Source organism: Diabrotica virgifera, chromosome 8 (assembly GCF_917563875.1).
Source record: "Diabrotica virgifera virgifera chromosome 8, PGI_DIABVI_V3a".
NCBI classification, from domain to species: domain Eukaryota; kingdom Metazoa; phylum Arthropoda; class Insecta; order Coleoptera; family Chrysomelidae; genus Diabrotica; species Diabrotica virgifera.
Genome location: NC_065450.1, coordinates 207892171 through 207914131, shown reverse-complemented (window position 1 = coordinate 207914131; position 21961 = coordinate 207892171). Strand labels below are relative to the sequence as shown.

General features: G+C 33.7%; 2 protein-coding genes across 3 annotated transcripts in view; one reads left to right on the top strand and one right to left on the bottom strand.

Annotated features, from left to right (window-relative positions):
• LOC114331049 (uncharacterized) overlaps nt 1–21961 on the bottom strand; it is a 527814-nt gene that overhangs the window by 106326 nt on the left and 399527 nt on the right. The gene's annotated exons all lie outside the window — the stretch shown is intronic.
• Nucleotides 1–21961, top strand: part of LOC114331039 (RWD domain-containing protein 2A) — a 515824-nt gene that overhangs the window by 116585 nt on the left and 377278 nt on the right. The gene's annotated exons all lie outside the window — the stretch shown is intronic.

Here is a 21961-nt window from a genome sequence, read left to right as displayed (position 1 = left end):
AACCGCAAGCGAGCCAAACAACAACAAGAGCTCCACCCGCCGAAGGTGCTGCGCTGGATCATCAGCCGGCGCTCACTCAAGCGGGACGACTGAGGTGACAAACCTCGGTCAAGAAACAATCGGCTACCGACAACAGCTGTATGCCGAATTTTGCAGGACGTACCCAGATATTCAAGTATCGAAGCAACGAGTATCAGACCAATACCGGGTAATTATAAGAAACAACCTTATCCCAGAGACTAGACGCAGTACCATCAGAAGCGAAGTCGAACGGGAGATTCATAACGATGTAGTAATTGAAGATCAAGTCCCTGTTGAAGGTCATGAGCAGATTCCTGAGATTCCCATACCAGAAACTCAACCTGACAATACAGAGCAGGAAAACAACGAGTTACGTGATAACCTAGTAAGCGAAATGGCACGTGGAGTACAGGAGTTTAATGGAACAAACCCACTTGGCAGACCACCGCTACCACGAATAAACTCTTGTAAGAAACTAGGGGCGCTGTTACAAATTGTGAGCACTGAAGTCCTACCCAATTATGTCGCAGAAGCCCACACATTAGAATATTTGCACATGCTAATCTACTGTGCAGCAACAGCAATTGCTAATGTAATGAGCGTTAAGATCAGAACACGACGGGGTACTAATAACGAAAGAACTGGTAACAGAATTGCACCTTGGGAAAAAAGACTGCTCGGAAAGATTGAATTGCTGCGTAGGGATATTGGTCAAGTCACAGAATACATACGAGGTGTAAGAAGTAGAAAAGTCATCAGGAGAGCTGAAGAAATAATACTGAGTACTGCAAGACACTCAAGATATGATCCAGAAAACAACACAGCCCAACAGTGCCTGGATACATTAAAACAAAAACTCTCCGTTTATTCTGGACGACTCAGAAGGTACAAAGTGAGTAACAACCGAAAATCCGACAATGCCCTTTTTGAGACTGCTGAGAAGGCCTTCTATCGAAAACTCAATTCCACCGTAGAAAATCTTGATAAGTCTTACCCAAGCCAAGAAGAAATTCATGAGTTTTGGGGAAATCAACTTTCCACACCAGCTGCTCTTAACAACAATGCTGGATGGATAAAAGATACGACACAGAACTGCCAACACTACACTACTACACTCTACGAACCCTTCACCACTGAAGAAGTCTCAAATATGATCAAAGAATAACTGGAAATCTCCTGGACCAGACGGAGTTCAAAACTTCTGGCTTAAGAAGTTTTGGAGTGTTCATGATTGCTTATCAACACTAATTAATAATGTTATTTCTAATCCGCAGGAAACACCATTATTTCTAACTCAGGGAACCACCTATTTAATACCGAAGGATCAAAATAACACCCAAGATCCAGCCAAATACCGCCCAATTACTTGTCTTCCAACTTTGTATAAATTGGTCACATCCTGTGTAGCCCAGCGTATCTACCAACACTGTGCACTGAACAATATCATAGAGCCCCAACAAAAAGGATTCGCTAAGGGTTCCATGGGTTGCAAAGAACAACTTATCATCGACTCAGTCATTTCTAATCAAGCATATTCCAAAAAGAGGAACCTATTTACTGCCTTCATTTATTACAAGAAGGCCTTTGATTCAGTGCCGCATGAATGGCTTATAGATATATTGAGAATATATAAAGTCGATGATAATATAGTGACCTTTTTACAGCATATAATGACAGAGTGAAAGACTAGAATTCACCTTCAAATACCTGGTGAAAATAACATCGAAACTGAAAATATCGCAATCAGCCGGGGCCTTTTCCAAGGAGATTCGTTAAGTCCACTGTGGTTCTGTCTAGCTATGAACCCACTATCTCAGCTATTGAACTCCACTGACGCAGGTTTTAGCATCAAAAATAACAACAATGTGGTGGCGAAGCTTAATCATCTGTTGTATATGGATGATTTGAAATTAATGGCTTCCACTCGAAACCAACTAGATGAGATGCTAAGAACTGTAGAATCCTTTTCAAATGACATTAGTATGCACTTCGGACTAGACAAGTGCCGTGTTTTAAATATAGTCAGAGGAAAAGTACAGCCCGGAGGATTCGATCTGCAAAATAGCCAGAACATCGAGGCCATGGGTGAAAACGATATGTATAAATATCTTGGAGTAAAGCAAGCGCGGAAAATTGACCATAAGCAAATGAAAACTGAGATAACTGCGGAGTTTATACGAAGGTTATAACAGCTGCTTCGTTCACTTCTTAACAGTAGAAATTTGTTTAAGGCACTAAACACCTACGCATGTTCCGCGCTTAGCTACTCATTTGGCATTGTTAAGTGGACAAAAACGGACATAGAGAATCTTCAGCGAAAAGTAAGAACACACCTCACAAAGGCACAAAAACACCATCCTAAAAGTGCAGTAGAAAGAACAACATTACCACGGAATCTAGGAGGAAGAGGACTTATGGATATAGGTGAGCAATTAGATAAACAAATTGCTAATTTAAGAAATTATTTTCAGTTGCAAGCTGAGACATCTACTCTACATCGTGCTATTTGCGCAGTAGATGACACAACACCGATCAAACTGAGGGAACCAGAAATGCGCATAAACCACCTCACTAAAGATGAAAAAATGCGCACCTGGATGGGTAAACCTCTGCACGGGCGACATCCCAATGAGGTCAACCAAGACTATGTCGACAATACAGCGTCGAACTATTGGTTAACATCAGGAAAGATGTTCCCTGAAACGGAACGTTTATTACTGGCCATTCAGCATCAGGTTATACCAACCAGAAATTACCTGAAATATATCATCAAAGACCCTCAGGTTCAAAACGACAGATGCCGATATGGATGTCAAGCCCAAGAAACCATCCAACATCTTACAGGGGGCTGCCAGGCTTTTGCTGCAACTGAATACAAGGAACGGCATGACGCAGTGGGAAAAATTCTTCATCAAGAGATAGCTATCATGCTGGGACTTCTCCAAACGGACCATCTCCCGTATTATCAATACGTCCCTGAGAGTATGCTTGAGGATGGCAACGACAAGCTATACTGGGACCGCACTGTGCTCACAGACCAAACAGTGGCACATAATAGACCAGATCTCGTACAAGTTAATAAATTAACAAGACAAACAACACTAATTGATGTGGCGATACCGAACAACAATACTCTACGTAGTAAATTTACTGAAAAGATCGCCAGGTACAGAGATCTGGAAATTCAAATACGAAGCCAATGGAGAATGCAAAGTACCCAGACGATACCGATTGTTATGTCTACTACTGGAGTCATTCCGAAGACCCTCCTCGAAAGCATCAAAAAGCTGGGTCTGAATGAACATCTTTATAAGACCATGCAGAAAGCTGTACTACTCGCGACGGCCAGGAAGTGTACGAAAATTTTTGGGAGATACACCTGCATTCCAAGTCACCTAGGGCTCGATAACACGGAAAGAGTCCCACCAGAGCTCAATCCTTTTGGTACCGTATATATCTGGGATGAGTCAATTTTCCCCTTCGAGGGAGTGTGAGCCGTATGGCTAAATCTGGATAATATGTTTATTAGTTTTCATGTACATGTATCTGTATAAGAATTTTACAATAAGTATATTATTTACGCATAAAACAATAAACATCTGGCACTATCCGTTAAAACCAAAAATGGTCGAGCACGGGAATAGTGTGTATATCGTGTAATACATTAAAAAGATAGTAGAATACTGTTACATAAAATATACATAATTAATTTAGGGCCGGTTGTTTGAACGCTAATCAACAATGATAACTATCAAATATTTAATTACTGTCACCAACTGTCAATGTCAACTTTGATTGGGTTGCTGAAAACATAATTATTGATTACAATTATGAAATTAGTTAATCAATTATGTTAATAATTATTATGTTAATTGATTAACTAATCTCATAATTATAATCAATTATGTTTTCAGCAACCCAACCAAAGTTGACATTGACAGTTGTGACAGTAATTAAATATTTGATAGTGATCATTGTTGATTAGCGTTCGAACAACTGGCCCTTAGTCTAATTACATCTACATTAAAATTATACTTCAATTTGTACAACGTATTTATATTATTCTTTTTTTTTTATTTTTTTTTTATTTTTTTATAATTTGTTTTATTCTAATGATGAAAACTATACCCACTTTGATGTTATGACATTCATGCAATGAACATATTCATTAACACTTTCGCTGCTGGCTTCTATGATATGGAGTTGCCCGGTGCGGCATTTTTTTTCTAAAAATTTTAATTTTTTGGGCTTTATAATTGCTTTAGTACTAAACTGAAGCTCATATACAGGGTGATTAATAAGTGTGGTGAAGCTCAATAGATCCGCTATAGTAATAGATAGCAATAAAAGTTAATAACAAAAATTGTAGCCAACTTTCAGCTTCACATTACAAAATTAGTTATAATGTTACAGGTTGTTCGATAACACAGTGGCAAACCAAACTTATGTTTTCTTAAATGGAACACCCTATATTTTATTGTTTATTCGAAATCCTGTTAACTTCTCCATCACAAAAATATAAAGGTTTGTTATGTTATACAGGGTATTTACAAAGTTATAACCAATTTTGTATGAAAATCGTAACAAGTTTAACTCCCTGTATAAATAAAAATAAGCAAAGCAGCAATGGTTTATTAATGCCATATTTTTTTACGTATTGTCAAAATTTTCAAGAATTATTGACATTGCTATTTTTCTTTATATCAAATACAGGGTGAGTCAAAACGCAAGTACATTATTTTCCCAGTAATGTTAAATGGAACACCCTGTATTTTATATGATTATTGAAAAGTAACAATACGGTACTTTAATTTTTATATAACATTCCGTATGTCCTAATTTATTAGTTTTCGATATATTTTCATTTTCCAGAGCAAATTATTTTAGGTGTCTAAATTTATCTAAATTTTAAGTAAGCCATGACTGAATTGACAATTGACGATTACTGATTATCAATCCGGTAATCAATGTAACAATGTAGCAAGTAAATAAATAAAAATAATTTATTAGCAATACATTTTACAAAAAAAAAACACAACCACAACATGCAACATTTTCTAAACAATTAAAAACTGCTTTTTTATGTAAATGTAACAAATAAAGAAAGAAAATTAGTAATAAATTTTACAAAAAAACACACAAACACAAAATACAACATTTTGTGAAGACAATTAAACACTACTTTTGTATGTAACTGTAACAATGTAACAAATAGGGAACGAAAAATAATTTATCAGTAATACATTTTGCAAAAATCATGTTTGAAAAAATTAGAAGCTACTTTTAATAAAATATTTTTAATATTTAGTTACATAAGGTGTTCAAAATTACCTTCTAACACATTTATGCACGCCTAAAAACGATCATTGAATGAGCTGCTTACTCTAAGAAACATTTGTAAATTAACACAACGAAAGACACGTTGTTGTCTATTTTTCATCTCATCCCTTGTTGTTGGAGGTATTTTATAAACTTTATTATTAACGTAACGCCAAAAAAATCAGTGCAGTTTATTAAATTCTGGTGATTTGGGTGGCCACGCTACTGGTCCATTAAAAAATGAAAATATCTCGAAAACTAATAAATTTAGACATAGGGAATGTTATTTAAAAAGTAAAGTACGGTAATGGTACTTTTTAATAGTGATATAAAATACAGGGTGTTCCATTTAAAATTACTGAGAAAATAATGTACTTGCGTTTTGACTCACCCTGTATTTGATATAAAGAAAATTAGCAATATCAATCATTCTTGAAAATTTTGACAATGCGTAAAAAAATATGGCATTAATAAACCATTGCTGCTATGCTTATTTTTATTTATACAGGGAGTTAAACTTGTTACGATTTTCATACAAAATTGGTTATAACTTTGTAAATACCCTGTATAACATAACAAACCTTTATATTTTTGTGATGGAGAAGTCATCAGGATTTCTAATTTAAAATAAAATATAGGGTGTTCTATTTAAAAAAACATAAGTTTGGTCTGCCACTGTGTTATCGAACACCCTGTAACATTCTAACTAATTTTGTAATGTGAAGCTCAAAGTTGGCTACAATTTTTGTTATTAACTTTTATTGCTATCTATTACTATAGCGGATCTATTGAGCTTTACCCCACTAATCAATCACCCTGTATAGGGAGTTTAGTTGTTTTTTATCAATGTCACGCATGCGTGTCGGGCGCACCTAGGTATAATTTTTTGCCAAGTGCTAACTGACACGCATGCGTGTCAATATATTTTTACTACTTTAAAAGTTTATTGAAGACAATTTTAATAAAACTCAGTAAAAACAATTAGAATAAAACTGTTTCAATACATTCGCACTGCTCGAATTATTTGAACGTGTGTCCGGCTTGACCTCGCTAATTTGTATCCCCTACTCTAGCATGCCCGATTGCCGAATGCCGTCTCATTGGGAAATTCTGAAAACGGCAAACATATTTTTTGCACGATTGATCATTTTTGACTGTTTACCGTGACATATTTTACGTCAGTAGGTGACATTTACTAGCAACTCGACGGTAAGTAATCCAACTCGACGGTAAGTACTCCAACTCGACGGTAAGTAATTCACTTACCGTCGAGTTAAAAAATCTCTTAATTTTAATTTATTTTTTGAAAGAATAAAGAAAACTAACAAATTATTTATTAATATTGAAATTTCTTAGGCCTATAGCCAACATTTTTTCTCTTCAAATACGCGATCAAAGTTGAAAACTTAGAAATATCAATGCCATCATAAAGAAAAACGGTGGATTTAATCATTGAATATTCTGCCCAAAGGCTTCCAGGAGCTTTCAACTGCATATGTCTTTGAATGAAATATGCCAATAGAGTCTTTTCTTCGATTATTAAATTCTTGCCTTCGCACCATTTTTTAAAACTTTGGTAGGTATTTTGATAACGGATTTTGAATTTTTCGGGAATAATTGCGGAACACCCTTCTTCCCAAGCTCGTTCAATTTCTTCAAATTTACTTTCGCTCATATTTTAAGTTATAATAATCAAAATTGGACTTAAAATTATTGACAACTAAATAAAAACTCAATTCTCCATTGTTGTTATGCACCCTAGTTACTACCTAACAACCAAAGTATCTATCTTGATAAAATGAATGAAACTAGTCAATATGACGAAAATGTTTAATTTTATCATTTATAATGGTATCAATCGTGCAAAAAACGTTATAAGCATGTCGAACGTTAAGGGTAACCGATCTCAGACAATAATTGGAGTCGTCGCTCCGCTCCTCCTCCAAACAATTGTCTTCGATCGGTATAAAACCCTTACCGTTCTCCATACTTAATATAATATACTATTAAATACTTTGTGCCTTAGTAACACGCTAACAAGATCTGAATTATCTGCTGCATACGCTGTATTTAAAATGCTCTGTTAAATATAACTGGTCAGATGTCACGCAAGTATGTCGTCAGCACCTGACAAAATAACTTAAGGTCACGTATTCGTGACATCAGCAGTGAAAGTGTTAAACCATACAAAATGATAATAGTTGTTTTATCCATTAAATTTTGCACATAGCCGCGATCTAATTTAAGTATATATTTTTTAAATATTGATTTAACCATCACTGGTGAGTTGAGAGTAGTTATATATATTTTATACATCTCAGGTAAGGAACTAAATATTTTTGGAGCTTGATAAAGAATGTATCTTTGTCCTAATTTTTTTTGCTACTTTCAGCTTTAACATTTTTATTTGTTTTATTACGGGTTTCGTAGGGGTGGCATAGTTTATGAAGTATATGATTTTTGTTATATATGTATAGTAATATTGAATACATATTATATGTATAGTTTTCTTGTATCCATTACTTTTGCTTCAATAAATAGAAGATGACTTGAGTATGTGCGTTTTTTATGTAATATTATTTTTAGTATTCTCTTTTGCAATATGTCAACTTTTTTTAAGTATGTTTTTAATACACCACCCCAGCCAAGTATTCTGTATCTAATTCTGAACTCAACAAGTGAGTGATATAGTATTTTTAAGTATTTTACATCGATTATTGATTTTATATATTTAAATTTAGGAACTATAGCTCTCAAACATTTTGTTAGTTCGTTCATATGCTTATGCCACCTTAGATGTGAGTCGATAATTATACCCAGATATTTTATATTATTGGATATTTTAATCGTTATGCTACGTTCCATGTTATTGATGCTTATATGATTAAAAGATAGTAGTGATACTTTATTACTACAAAATGGAATAACAAAAGTTTTTTCGAAGTTAATTGTCAACCCTTTATAACTGAACCATTGAATTATTTTAAACATATCTACTTTAATTTTATTTTTTAAATCTTTCCAATAGTCTGCACTATACAAAATAGCAGTATCATCAGCAAAACTGATTATTTTTCCTTCGGTGTTTATGTTGTATAAGTCATTTACATGAACGTTAAATAGTAATGGACCTAAAACTGTACCTTGAGGTACACCACATTTTAGGATGAGTTGATCATTATAAGTGTTATTTACCTTCACTATTTTTTGTCTTTCATTTAAATAACTTTGAATTAACATGTGTAATTCCGCGCACTCCGCATGCTTCCAATGCTTCCAGCAGTTGTGGATGGCTTACCGTATCAAACGCTTTCGCTAACTCCAGAAATACACAAGCAGTAGGTTTATTTTTGTCAACTCTATCATATAATATGTCATTAACAAGTTCTGTAATTGCATCACTTGTAGAAATACCTTCCCGAAAACCAAATTGTGAAGTTGATATAATGTTATGCTTATTGAAAAAAGTTGTTAGTCAAGTTTTAAGTGACTTCTCAAATATTTTTGTTAAGGTTGTTATTAGTGAAATTGGTCTATAGTTTGAAGGAATACCTTTATCACTAATTTTAAGAATAGGAGTTATAACAGTTCGTTTAAACTAGTCCGGGCACACTCCAGTTTCAAATCTTAGATTTATTAATTCAACTAATGGTTTTTTTAATTTTTCTATTTATAAAAAATAAAAATGTATACCATTTTTATTCAGTTGCAATGCGAAGGCAAAACAATCTTACTTTTCAATTAGAATACGGAGTGCAGTCCAGTCCCTTGAATCGCGATTTTCGGCTCTTATTGGAGCCTTCATCGGAAGAAACGTAGGCACTGTTCTCCATATTTTAACTGATTCGTATCGAGAGGTTTTCCCACCCATTGCAACTGAAGTGATGATAGTAGGTGGCTAGCGCCATCTGGCATTGAAAAACGTCTTCCAGTGCCAGATGGCGCTAGCCACCTACTGTCATCACTTCAGTTGCAATGGGTGGGAAAACCTCTCGATACGAATCAGTTAAAATATGGAGAACAGTGCCTACGTTCCTTCCGATAAAGGCTCCAATAAGAGCCGAAAATCGCGATTCAAGGGACTGGACTGCACTCCGTAATACGGAGTCCGTATTCTAATTGAAAAGTAAGATTGTTTTGCCTTCGCATTGCAACTGAATACAAATGGTATACATTTTTATTTTATAGTCGTATTACTCCGTAGAGTAACTAGGTGCATTTTTCCGTTGGAACTTTACCAGCTGCAGACGGGGGATGTGAATTGCATAGTGTAGAATTCCTTCCCTCTCGTCTTCACTGCAGCATCCATTTGACTTGCAAATTGTAGAAGTCTTGGAGGTGTCACCAGGAAAGTGTACCAATAAGTTTTCAATTTAAAAATCTTTTAGTAATATTTTTAATATTTTCAATATTAATAATTTACTATTAGGATTGAAAACTACTTCGTCTTTTCTATTTATATTTATTACTGTTTCAGCGGTTATTTTGCCAATTCCCGGAGATTTATTTTTCTTTAGGTTTTTTATAATGTTTTCTATTTCACTTTCTGAGACCGGTGTCAAATATATGGAATAGTTTGAAGATTTATATACAGGGTGTTTGGTAAAGAATGGGCCATAGCTTAACCTTAGGTTCCTGAGGTTAAAATAGGCCGATTTAAGCTAACTTACCTTAGTACAAAGTTTATAATAACCGAGATACAGGGTGTCAAAGTTAAACTTTTTATTTATTTATTATTGAATATTTCCTGACAGGTATGAGATAACAACATGAAATTTGGTATGTAGGGGTTTTTGGGTCGAGAAAACTAAATTCCCTACCAAAAATTATGTATTGCCCACATACGCCTTTCAGTACTCATTTATTACGTTCAATTTTTTTTTATCCCGCGCTCTGTATAATTTTGAGATTCAAATTTTTATTCTCCTATTAGTTTTACTTAAAAAAGGTATACTTCTTTCATCTCCCTAAACTCAACCGTTTTCGAGATAAACGCATTTTAAATCTGCGATACACCATCATTTTTAGCATAATAAAATCATTGTAGTTACATCCGAAAAATAACTTTAAACCATAATAATTGTACCAGTTCTCAAATTGATGTCATTGCATCGCAAATTCCATTTGAAGAAATTTGCGATACATTTTTGGATAATTTTATGGTTTTATTTTTCGGGTGTAACTACAATGATATTATGCTAAAAATGATGGTGTATCGCAGATTTAAAATACGTTTATCTCGAAAACGGTTGAGTTTAGGAAGATGAAAGAAGTATACCTTTTTTAAGTAAGACTAATAGGAGAATAAAAATTTTAATGTCAAAATTATACAGAGTGAGGGATAAAAAAAATTGAACGTAATAAATGATTGCTGAAAGGCGTATGTGGCGCCCTCTGGGCAATACATAATTTTTGGTAGGGAATTTAGTTTTCTCGACCCAAAAAACCCCCACATACCAAATTTCATGTTGTTATCTTATACCTGTCAGGAAATATTCTATAATAATAAAAAAAAAAAAGTTTAACTTTGACACCCTGTATCTCGGTTATTATAAACTTTGTACTAAGGTAAGTTAGCTTAAATCGGCCTATTTTAACCTCAGGAACCTAAGGTTAAGCTATGGCCCATTCCTTACCAAACACCCTGTATAGGCGTATATGATTGAGGGGGTATTATTTTCCTAGCATATGTTTCTCCAATTTCTGTGAAATAACGAACAAAATAATTTGAGATTGTAGTATTATCTTTGGTGATAATTCCATTTTCTGTGAGTATTTCGGGAATGTTTCCTTGTTCTTTTGTACTTTTTAAATTTTTTATAATGTTCCATAAATTCTTAGATACATTTTTATTTTTAAAGATCTGATTTCGGAAGTAATCTCTTTTGAATGAATATCTTAACTCCCTAATAAGAATCAGTTGCACTAAACTCACTCAAAACTTCAGACAGGTTGTACATAATAAAAAATGTCATTTTTCTCACTGATAATTTAGTTTTGTAAAGAGTTTTCCCCTTATTGTTATATGTACATATGTACTTATTATAATCATTAATTTTGAATTTAAGTAATAGTATGGTATAGTTAGACCCAAACCCAGACATCCAAAGTGAAAGTTATCCTCCAACACCAAATTGTTCTATATGGTCCACATAATGTTCAGAAAAAAGTCACACCATTTTGAGCGTCGGGTTTGGGGGGGAGAGGGGGGAGAAATCTGCAAATTCGTAGTTTTTTACGTTTCTCGTCAATATTTCTAAAACTAAGCGGTTTAGCATAAACATCCCTCTACACAAAATTGTTCTACATTAAATTCGAAATAAAAAAGGCCCTATGCATAACCCTTCTAAAATGAACGGTTCAAAAGTTACGGAGGTAGTATAGTATAACTGGTCAAAAAAAAGGCCTAACCCAGACATCCAAAGTAAAAGTTTTCCTTCAACACCAAATTGTTCTATATGCTCCACATATTGTTCAGTAAAAAGTTACACCATTTTGAGCGTCCGGTTTGGGGGGGAGGTGGGGGAGAAGTGGGGAAATTAGTAGTTTTTTTACGTTTTTCGTCAATATTTCTAAAACTATGCTTTAGCGTAAGGAATGTTCTATAGAAAAATGTTCTACTTAAAATTTAAAACCAAAAAGATTCTATACATAATTGTTATAAAATCAACGGTTCCAGAGTTAAGGAGGGTGAAATGTGGAGGTTTTCGATACTTTTTATATTTACCGATTTCTCCCCCCTCTCCCCCCCCCCCCAAAACCGACGCTCAAAATGGTGTGACTTTTTTCTGAACATTATGTGGACCATATAGAACAATTTGGTGTTGGAGGATAACTTTCACTTTGGATGTCTGGGTTTTTGGTATAGTTATATCATAAATATTGCCCAAAAAATATAAAAAGTATCGAAAACCTTGATTTTCACCCTCCGTAACTCTGGAACCGTTGATTTTATAACAATTATGCATAGAACATTTTTTGTTTTAAATTTCATATAGAACATTTTTGTATATAACATTGTTTACGCTAAAGCATATTTTTAGAAATATTGACGAAAAACCTAAAAAAACTACTAATTTACCGGCTTCTCTCCTATCTCCCTCCCAAACCGGACGCTCAAAATGGTGTAACTTTTTACTGAACAATATGTTGACCATATAGAACATTTTGGTGTTGGAGGAAAACTTTTACTTTGGATGTTTGGGTTAGGCCTTTTTTTGGACCAGTTATACTATACTACCTCCGTAACTTTGGAACCATTCATTTTAGAAAGATTATGCATAGGGCCTTTTTTATTTCAAATTTAATGTAGAACAATTTTGTACAGAGGGTTGTTCATGCTAAACCGCATAGTTTCAGAAATATTGGCGAAAAACTTAAAAAAACTACGAATTTACCGATTTCTCCCCCCTCTCCCCCCAAACCCGACGCTCAAAATGGTGTGACTTTTTTCTGGACATTGTGTGGACCATATAGAACAATTTGGTGTTGAAGGATAACTTTCACTTTGGATGTCTGGGTTATGCCATCTTTTGGATTAACTATAGGTACTATACTATAAACTGCTATATAAAATTATCACGTTCGTTTTTTATATTCATTTCCTCTCTACTATGAGTAGATTTAAGTGGGAGTACTTTTTAGCTGTGCATTTAATTGAAATAGTTTTCATATTTAAAAAGTTTGCAACAAACAGCTTGCATTGAAACTAATGTAGAAAAAAATAACATGTTAATAACTTGATTTAAAGAAAGGGTCATTAACATTCATAATATAAATTCTTAACTTTTAAAATATTACTTTGTTGCTGTGTCCAAAATAAAATTTTTCTGATTCGTTTTTTTTGCGGATTCTTGTTCAAATATGTCCCCTTTAAACAAATCAGAAGGGTGCCGGGCTAAACAATTTTTTAAACAAATTACCTTTTTGCCTTTTTTGAGTTATTTTAAACAAAAAAGATCTCTTGTCATATTTCTGAAAAGTTGATAGTTTTCGAGTTATCAGCGATTAAAATCTGAAAAATGCGAAAATAGGCATTTTCGATACTTGAAAACTCATACTTATGCAAATTATCAGTTTTGAGGTGGCCAAGTACCTAAATTGAAGTTTATTCGTTCAATTTCAAGATTCTAATGTGTAATCGGGGCTTATTTCGCGCGGATTATAGCGCATAATTAACAATTAAAAACAACGGTCTAAATAATTGAAATAACCTCCGATTACTCATTAGATAATTGAAATTGAATGTATAAACTTCAATTTAGGCACTTGAGAACCGCAAAAATAATAATTTAAACATGAGTCTTCAAGCTTCAAAAATGCTTATTTTCGCATTTTTCAAATTTTAAATCGCTTAAAGCTTGAAATCTGTCACGTTTTGGGAAAATAACAGATTTTTTTTGTTTAAGATGACCCAAAAATGCTAAAAACATATTTTCGGGGACAAAAAGGTAGATTGAGGTATGCAGCTCTACACTTAAGATGGGAAACAACCAAAACAAAGAAAAAGAGGAACAGATCCGTGACCCGTCAAAATAGCCCGGTCAAAACAGCCCCGTCAAAAAAGCCCCGTCAAAATAGCCTCAACACAAAATAGCCTCGACAAAATAGCCCGCACACAAAATAGCCCCGACAAAATAGCCCGCACACAAAATAGCCCCGGTCAAAACAGCCCCGGCTAAAATAGCCCCGGCTAAAATAGCCCCGGCTAAAACAGCCTCTTATAAACAATTACATAATTATTTATACAAGGTGTCCAAAAACTTTTTTTTTAATTTAAATTATTTGACAAAAAGGAAGAATGTATTTAATTTATTTAATTTAAAATGCATTTTACTGTTCCCCGAAAACAGAAAAAAATGTTTATATCATAAATTAACATTGATTTTTGCTTAACTTTATTGTTCAAACTTCCAAGAGACAGGAAAGACAGGACTCGAGTTCTCTGAAAAGACAATTTTTGTTTAATGTGGTTAAGATAAACATCTGAATAGAGGATAATTACCATTTCCGAAAAAATGTATTTTTAAGGAATTATTTCATGATGAATTCTGAAGGGAGCTTTTTTTTTCGGGGCTATTTTGTCGGGGCTATTTTGTCGGCGGGCTATTATTCCGCGGCGATTTTGTCTGCAGGCTATTTTGTCGGAGCTATTTTGTGTGCGGGATATTATGTCGGGGCTATTTTGTCGGAGCTTTTTTGACGGGGCTATTTTGACGGGGTACCAACAGATCTTCATAAACCAAGCAGGCAATAGCGGAGGTGTGACAGCTGAAACCGGTGAAAACGAGAAGCTATCAATCCCTGGAATTTTAGAAATTGTGTCATTTAGCCTGGCCCTAATCATCGTTGGATGGGTGACCAACGTCACACTGTATGTAATACTTTGTCAAAAACTTGCTGTACGTCAAAGAATACTGAGGTGCACATTTTCGTTCATACATAATTTTGATATTTTGTTTTATTCGGAGATATGGCCGAGAGCCTTAGTTGCACACCCTGTACAGTAGAACGCTTTGTAAACGCCCACCTCTCTGGTTATTCAACACTTTTTAACGAAGCTTCATCATTTCAGCTTCTATCGCATTATCTCGTTAAGAATGAATAGAAACAAAAAGGGCTTAAAGCTAGCGATACGTTAACGGGCGAACCTTATATTCCCAACTTATAATCAGGCGAATGTATGCATCAGAGAGCGTTGTATGTATATCAAAAATACAAAACGGGAGAATAGAAAGTTAACTACATTCATGTTCCGTACAAACAGGTGAATATTATAGTTTCAATCGCAGCTTTCCAACTTTCGGCTACACCAATAAAATTGCACTAGATAGGAGAATTTCTGTTCCAGAAAGTTGTTCGTGTTGAGGTAAAGTTGCCAAGAGGAAACTTTGTGAAGAGATATTAAAAATTAACATGAGTGAGATGCTCTTAAAGTAGTAAACGGGCGTGTAGCAACTCCGGGAATACTAAATTTATTAACTAAGCTTTTCTTTCATATTAATACGAACATTATCATTTCAATAACTACTTTATTATAATCCAATTTTTTAACTTATACACACTTATTGTCACTCACTTATTCCAGGTTTAATATTTGTTTACATAGGTCTTGCGGGTAAAAAAGTGACTTTTTAAAAAAAATATATCTCGAAAACTAAAAATTATTTTTATTTATAGTTGGAGCATGTAAAATTATAGTACTTAAGGTACTCTCAAAAAAATTTTCAGCCAAAATATTCATTGTTGTAGAGTTGGCTGCAATTTTTCGACAATAGCCCTTTTTTGCGGTGGGCAGCATAACTAAGTCCAGTCTCATCTGAAATCAAAAAAATCAAAAAGTTTCTTGTAGTTTATACCTCTGGCTAGTGAATGAACGAAGGAATTTTTATTAGGTGAAGTTGTTTTTGTTTTATAAAAAAAAAACTACTTTAAAAATGGCTATTTTTGAAAAAATGAGAAAAATTGGGGTCGAAAATGTGTTAACTTATGTAAAATCTTCAAATTTCATTTTCTTTTAATTCCTTCGTTTATTTACTAGCCAGAGGTATAAACTACAAGAAACTTTTTGATTTTTTTTATTTCAGATGAGACTGGATATAGTTATGTTGCCAACCGCAAAAAAGGGCTGTTGTCGAAAAATTGCAGTCAACTCTACAAAAATGAATATTTTTGACTGAAATTTTTTTTGAGAGTACCTTAGGTACTATACTTTTACGTGTTCTAATTATAAAAAAAAAGTAATTTTTAGTTTTCGGGATATAATTTTTAATTTTTTTAAAACCGCAAGACCTATGTAACCCCTTAAGGTGATACAGTAGCGATCAACAGGTAGCCAAAACGCGTTCCAAGATTGCGGCTGTAATTTTGAATATTTTTTCGAGATATTTGGCACACGTATTCGTAATATAATAGAGAATGGCGGTACAGAGCCCAATTTGAAAAATATATTAATATGTGGAAATTACTCTGTAATTAAATACAATATTAAAAAAACGAGCCTGTACCGCCATTAAGAAGAACAAAAAAATACACTTTCTTCAAATAAACTTTTTTATCCGATGCCTAGATTTTGTGTCATTTTGGAACTACTAATGAAATAAAAAATTTTAGTAGTTCCAAAATGACACAAAATCTAGGCATCGGATAAAAAAGTTTATTTGAAGAAAGTGTATTTTTTTGTTCTGCTTAATGGCGGTACAGGCTCGTTTTTTTAATATTGTATTTAATAGGGATGTTCACTAATTTTTAAATATAGTTACATTCAATAGATTACAAGGTATATAAAAACGTAACAATCATACAACTGTTTAAAAATGTATATTTTTTAAGATAAATGAGTTCATAATGTTGATTTTCTTGGAGGCTAGAAAAACGATACCCTGCAGCGAGGCTACGGTCTGTGACATCAGCAGTCGTAACGTCTTTGATCGACGACTAGTTTTGTATACTTATTTACTCAGTGTATTTGAATGTGCGCAGTTTTTTACGTATTTAATTATTAAAAATAAAGCCAAATAAGTGGTGTTTTGTTCCTGGGTGTGTAAATACATCAAAAAACAGTTCTGACAAGATTTTTATTACCGTTCCAGCCAATTTAAAACAGAAAAAGAAATGGTTTGTTGCAGCTAGAACTTAAAATAACTAACTTAAAGAACTAACTTAATAAAATAAACATTATAGAAGTTTTCCAGAGACTTTCGGCCCTTGGTAATAATGTAATTGTTCTTTCTGCATTTACATTTTTCAAAAATACTTATTAGTTTTCTCAGGATTCGAAAAAGATGAATGAATTTAAATAGCATTGGACCAAGATTTTGCACCTACCCCCTTAAAGAGTAAATGAAAAAGTTTCGGGACCTCAAATTTGTATTCCTTAAACTGGGATATTCCTAAAAACGGGATTCTAATAATACATACAGTAAAAGTAAACCTTGAAATAACTACATGTGGATGTAGGTATGACTTTATATTATATTAAAATCATTAATAATTTAGTGAAAAGATTGGTTGAAATGAAAATGTATAATACCCAAGTTCAAAAATATTTTTTACCTTGGAACAGTTGTCAACTCGAAATACGAAACAACCGAAATAAGATCTAGAGTTGAAAAGGACATAGCAACATTTAACAACATGCATGAGAAATATTTTCACCCATTGCGACATAATATCTCTCCCACTAAAAATGCGGCTGCTAAAATGTTATTATTTCCGGTCTCGCTATATGGCGCAGAGGCCTGGACAATAATGGAAACATTAATGAAAAAGCTAGAGGCATTCGAGATGTGGGTGTACCCACGTATCCTCAAAATATCCTGGGCGACCCACACCAACGTACAGGTATTGCGTCGAATTGTCGAATGGGAAAACAAAAAGAAATCTCTTTTACAATTAAGAAACGAAATCTTAAATATTTCGGTCATATCATGAGGCATGATAAATATCGTATACTCCAACTGATAACGCAAGGTAAAATAGAGAGCAAACGCGGACTCGGAAGAAAAGACACTCATGACTTAAAAACTTACGCCAATGATTTGGACAAAAATCGATCGAGTTATTCAGAAACGCCTCAAATGAAATTAAAATTGCCATGATGATAGCCAACGTCCACAACGGACAAGGCACATGAAGAAGAATAAAAATATTTTTAATACACCTAACCAAGGTAAAGTAAAAACCAGCCAATGTATGTATACAACATGCATGCGTACAATGCATGCATACAACTTTCTCTATTTTTTTTTGTGGAGTATTAAGCATTTATTTTTTAGCTTAAAGAAGACATGGAAAATTATATGGAATATACACTCAGTAAAGCTGTGGTAGATTTATTTTTTTACAAGATGCCAATAAATCATACACCATTGTTACATCTACACTACAGTCGGTAGTTTATACGAATCGGCTTTCTGAAAACCTTCTTCCATTTTATTTGTTTATTTTTGTAAAACCCAAAATATGTCCTTACAAACAGTCTATCCACTTTAAACTAAACAAATTCACTATAAAACTCCACTTTAACCCTGATAAAACAAGAAGAGAACAAAATAAAATGACCTGAAACGTCAAACAGGTAAACAGTAACACTATGAGAATAGCGCGCGCTTGGGGTATGCAACTAGTGACGTCAGGCCAATAGAGAAGCGTTCTTGAAATTTAAAATAATGCTAGATTTCTAATAAAGATTTTTTATAGAAAGGCTTTTTCAATTTTGTTGAAATTTTGGACAATTATTCCTAGGGTGTTTCTTAATCGTGAACATCCCTATTACAGAGTAATTTCCACATATTAATATATTTTTCAAATTGGGCTCTGTACCGCCATTCTGTATTATATTATGAATCCGCGTGCCAAATATCTCAAAAAAATATTAAAAGTTACAGCCGCAATCTTGGAAAGCGTTTTCGCTACCTGTTGATCGCTACTGTTTCCTCTTAACAACAAGAACCAAAACTTCAGATCAATAGCCGGAAGAAAAATCACTTACACATTGGTGTTTATAAACTTTCATGTGGTGACTGCCAAAAAACATACATTGGGCAAACTGGTAGAAACTTCAATAAACGTATGGTAGAACATAAAATGGCTTTGAATAATACAAAAACAAATTCGTACGCTCTTCCTCTTCTATATTATAATCATTCTTTTAATGACTAATTTAAAAAAAAATTCCATATTCAAAATAAAGGAGGGTTGAGTGATACCTCATTTAAAGGTCGTTCGACAACCTTTTAAAGAATGCCACATACGCTATATTTCTTTTTATTAATTTTGAAAAAAATCAAGTGAAACCGTACAGATATAGTATCGAGTTCAGAACTCAAATTTTTGGAGTATTGAACTCCAAATTGACATTTTTTTGTAGTATCGGAGTATTTTGAGTATTTTTTGGAGTATTTTTGGAAAAAGCAAGTAAAACTGTAAATATATTAAGTATCGAGTTCATGTTCCGTACCGAGTTCAGAACTCCAAAAATAGAGGGTTCCACCCTCTATAATTTGGTCCCTATAAAAAATCTAAACATATGTAAAAACACGACAAAGCTATCTGTGAGGGAGACATTTTGTAGACCAGTTTTCACCTAATTTATTAACTAAGCCTTTCTTTCATATTAATACGAACACTATCATTTAAATAACTACTTTATTATAATCCAAATTTTTAACTTGTACACACGGATTATCGAATTTAATATTTGCTTAAGTTAACAACAAGAGCCAAAACTTCCAAAAGAAAAAGCACTTACATATAAACTTACATGTGGTGACGCCCAAAAAACATACATTGGGCAAACTGGTAGATCCTTCAACAAACGTATAGCAGAACATAAAATGGCTTTGAACAACAGAAAAACAAATTCGTACGCTCTTCCTCTTCTAGATCATAATCATTCTTTTAATGACCAATTTAATATTTTCTATATTCAAAGTAACGGTGGGTTGAGTGATACCTAATTTTAAATGTCGTTCAACGACCTTTTCAAAAATATTTTGGAAAAATTAAGTAAAACCGTAAAGCTACTAAGTATCGAGTTCAGAACTCCAAAATTTTTTTGGAGTATTTTGAGTATTTTTTGGAGAATTTTTGGAAAAATCATGTAAAACCGTGAAGATATTAAATATCGAGTTCAGAAATCCAAAAAATATTTGGAGTATTGAGGCCAAAATTTTTCCAAAAGTACTGAAAAGAAATATAATATATGTCGTATTTTTGAAAAGGTAGTTGAACGATCTTTAAAATAAGGTATCACTTAACCGCCTTTTCTATTAAAAATTTTGGGTGCTGTGTCCGCCCCCGCTAGAGGGTTGATATAATGTAGTTAAAAAACAGAATGTCCCGTTTGAGGTGTTTTTGCATATTTTTATATTTTCTAAAGGACCAAATTCTAGAGGGTGACACCTTTTCAAATTGACACACTGCATATTTCTCTGTAGTTATTTTCAGAATGTCCTGTTTACTGTTACCTTTCTGTCTTTGTGTGCCAGTTTGTATATTTCTTTCTTTTTTTTGTGTGAGTTCTTTTTTAATTACCTTTAAACTTTTCTGCTGAAATTCTTGTATTTAGTTTTGTATACTCTTCTTTATTTTGTTGCCCTTTTCAGTCTCGCTTATATTTCGCCATATTTCCATTACAGCTTTTGTATATTTGCTGGTATTTTCGGTTTTGCTTTCTTTTTTTTTAATTTTGTTGAACTGTGCGTTTTTAACAGAGTCTGGTATTCAGTTATAGAGTTTTAGCTATATTGTTATGTATGCTTCTGGCTGGATTGGGGATTTCCAAACTATGGGTTTAGAACTGCTGTTTATCATCTTTGTTTGTCCTTTTTGTAGGTTTATGGATAAAAAAAATATAAAGATGTTATATAATTTTACATCTCCTTTGTAATCAGTACTGGAAAGACTCATTCTTCTTCTTCTTCAGATGCAGATCCACTAATGGATGTTAGCGATCACATTTTCCAATAACTCTCTGTATCTTGAAATGTGTATCAGATATTGTATATTATGTCGTTAACCCCTGTCCATTGCCTTATGTTTCGGAGTCAGGACACTTTCTTGCGTCCTCTTCCTCTCTTGCCTTCAATTTTACCCTCGATTATAAGTTGAAGGCACTTGTATTTTTCGTTTCGCGTCATGTGACCCAGATACGCCGTTTTCCTTTTCTTGGTGGTTTCGGAAAGTTGGCGTTCTTCGTTGATTCTTTTACGGACATATATGTTCCGTTGGTAGTTGACGGAATCAATTAAAAATAAGTGTAAACAACGAGCAGTAATATTTATTTTATTTTTGGTTAAAAGGCGTGCTTATTCATCTCGTCAAAGGGTTGTTTATTGTTTGAGGGCAGCGAAGGGGAGTCTGAACTGCCTGCCTGTCATGACGATACTGCAGAGACCACAACACTATTATCATCATGTTTGCGGTTTTACAATATGGCTAGAAAGGCAATAAATTACTACATCTGGCGTTTTAAAAGCTCGGAACCTTTCTGTAGTTTTAAGAAACGTCTTCGAATGCATTTTCAAAGTGCGTTATTGACATAAGGTCTGATAAGGTAATTAATTTATGGGGAATTCAGTTTGTTAAACTGAACACCCAAAAACATATGGTTAGGGACACATTTCGTTTCGTAAAACTTAACGGCCCTTCTTAGCATCTGGTTTGTATATTATATGTGAATTTTATATGACACATATTATTTCGTTTTGAGAAAAGTTATTAAAAAATAAAGTTAGCAAAAATAGTCATTAAAGCGTGTCGCCACATATACATTTGTGACTTTCGCTGTCCATGATATATTTAGGATACGGCGATAAAGCCACACTTCGAAGGCTTCTAATCTGTTTATATCCCGCGTTTTGAGTGTCCAGCCCTCTACGCCATATACATGACAGGGCCGTCCATACGTAGCACTTAGTAAACCTTAGTCTCAGTTGAAGATGGAACTCTGAACAGGTCAATATCTTCTTGAATTTTGCGAAAGCTTGTCCAGCTTGCTCAACGCGATATTTACTTCCCTGTCCGATGCCAAGTCTTCAAAAAGCCACGTTCCCAGGTATTTAAATTTGCTTACTTTTTCAACGGACTTGGTAGTCAGTGTCATGGTGGAGTTTTCAAG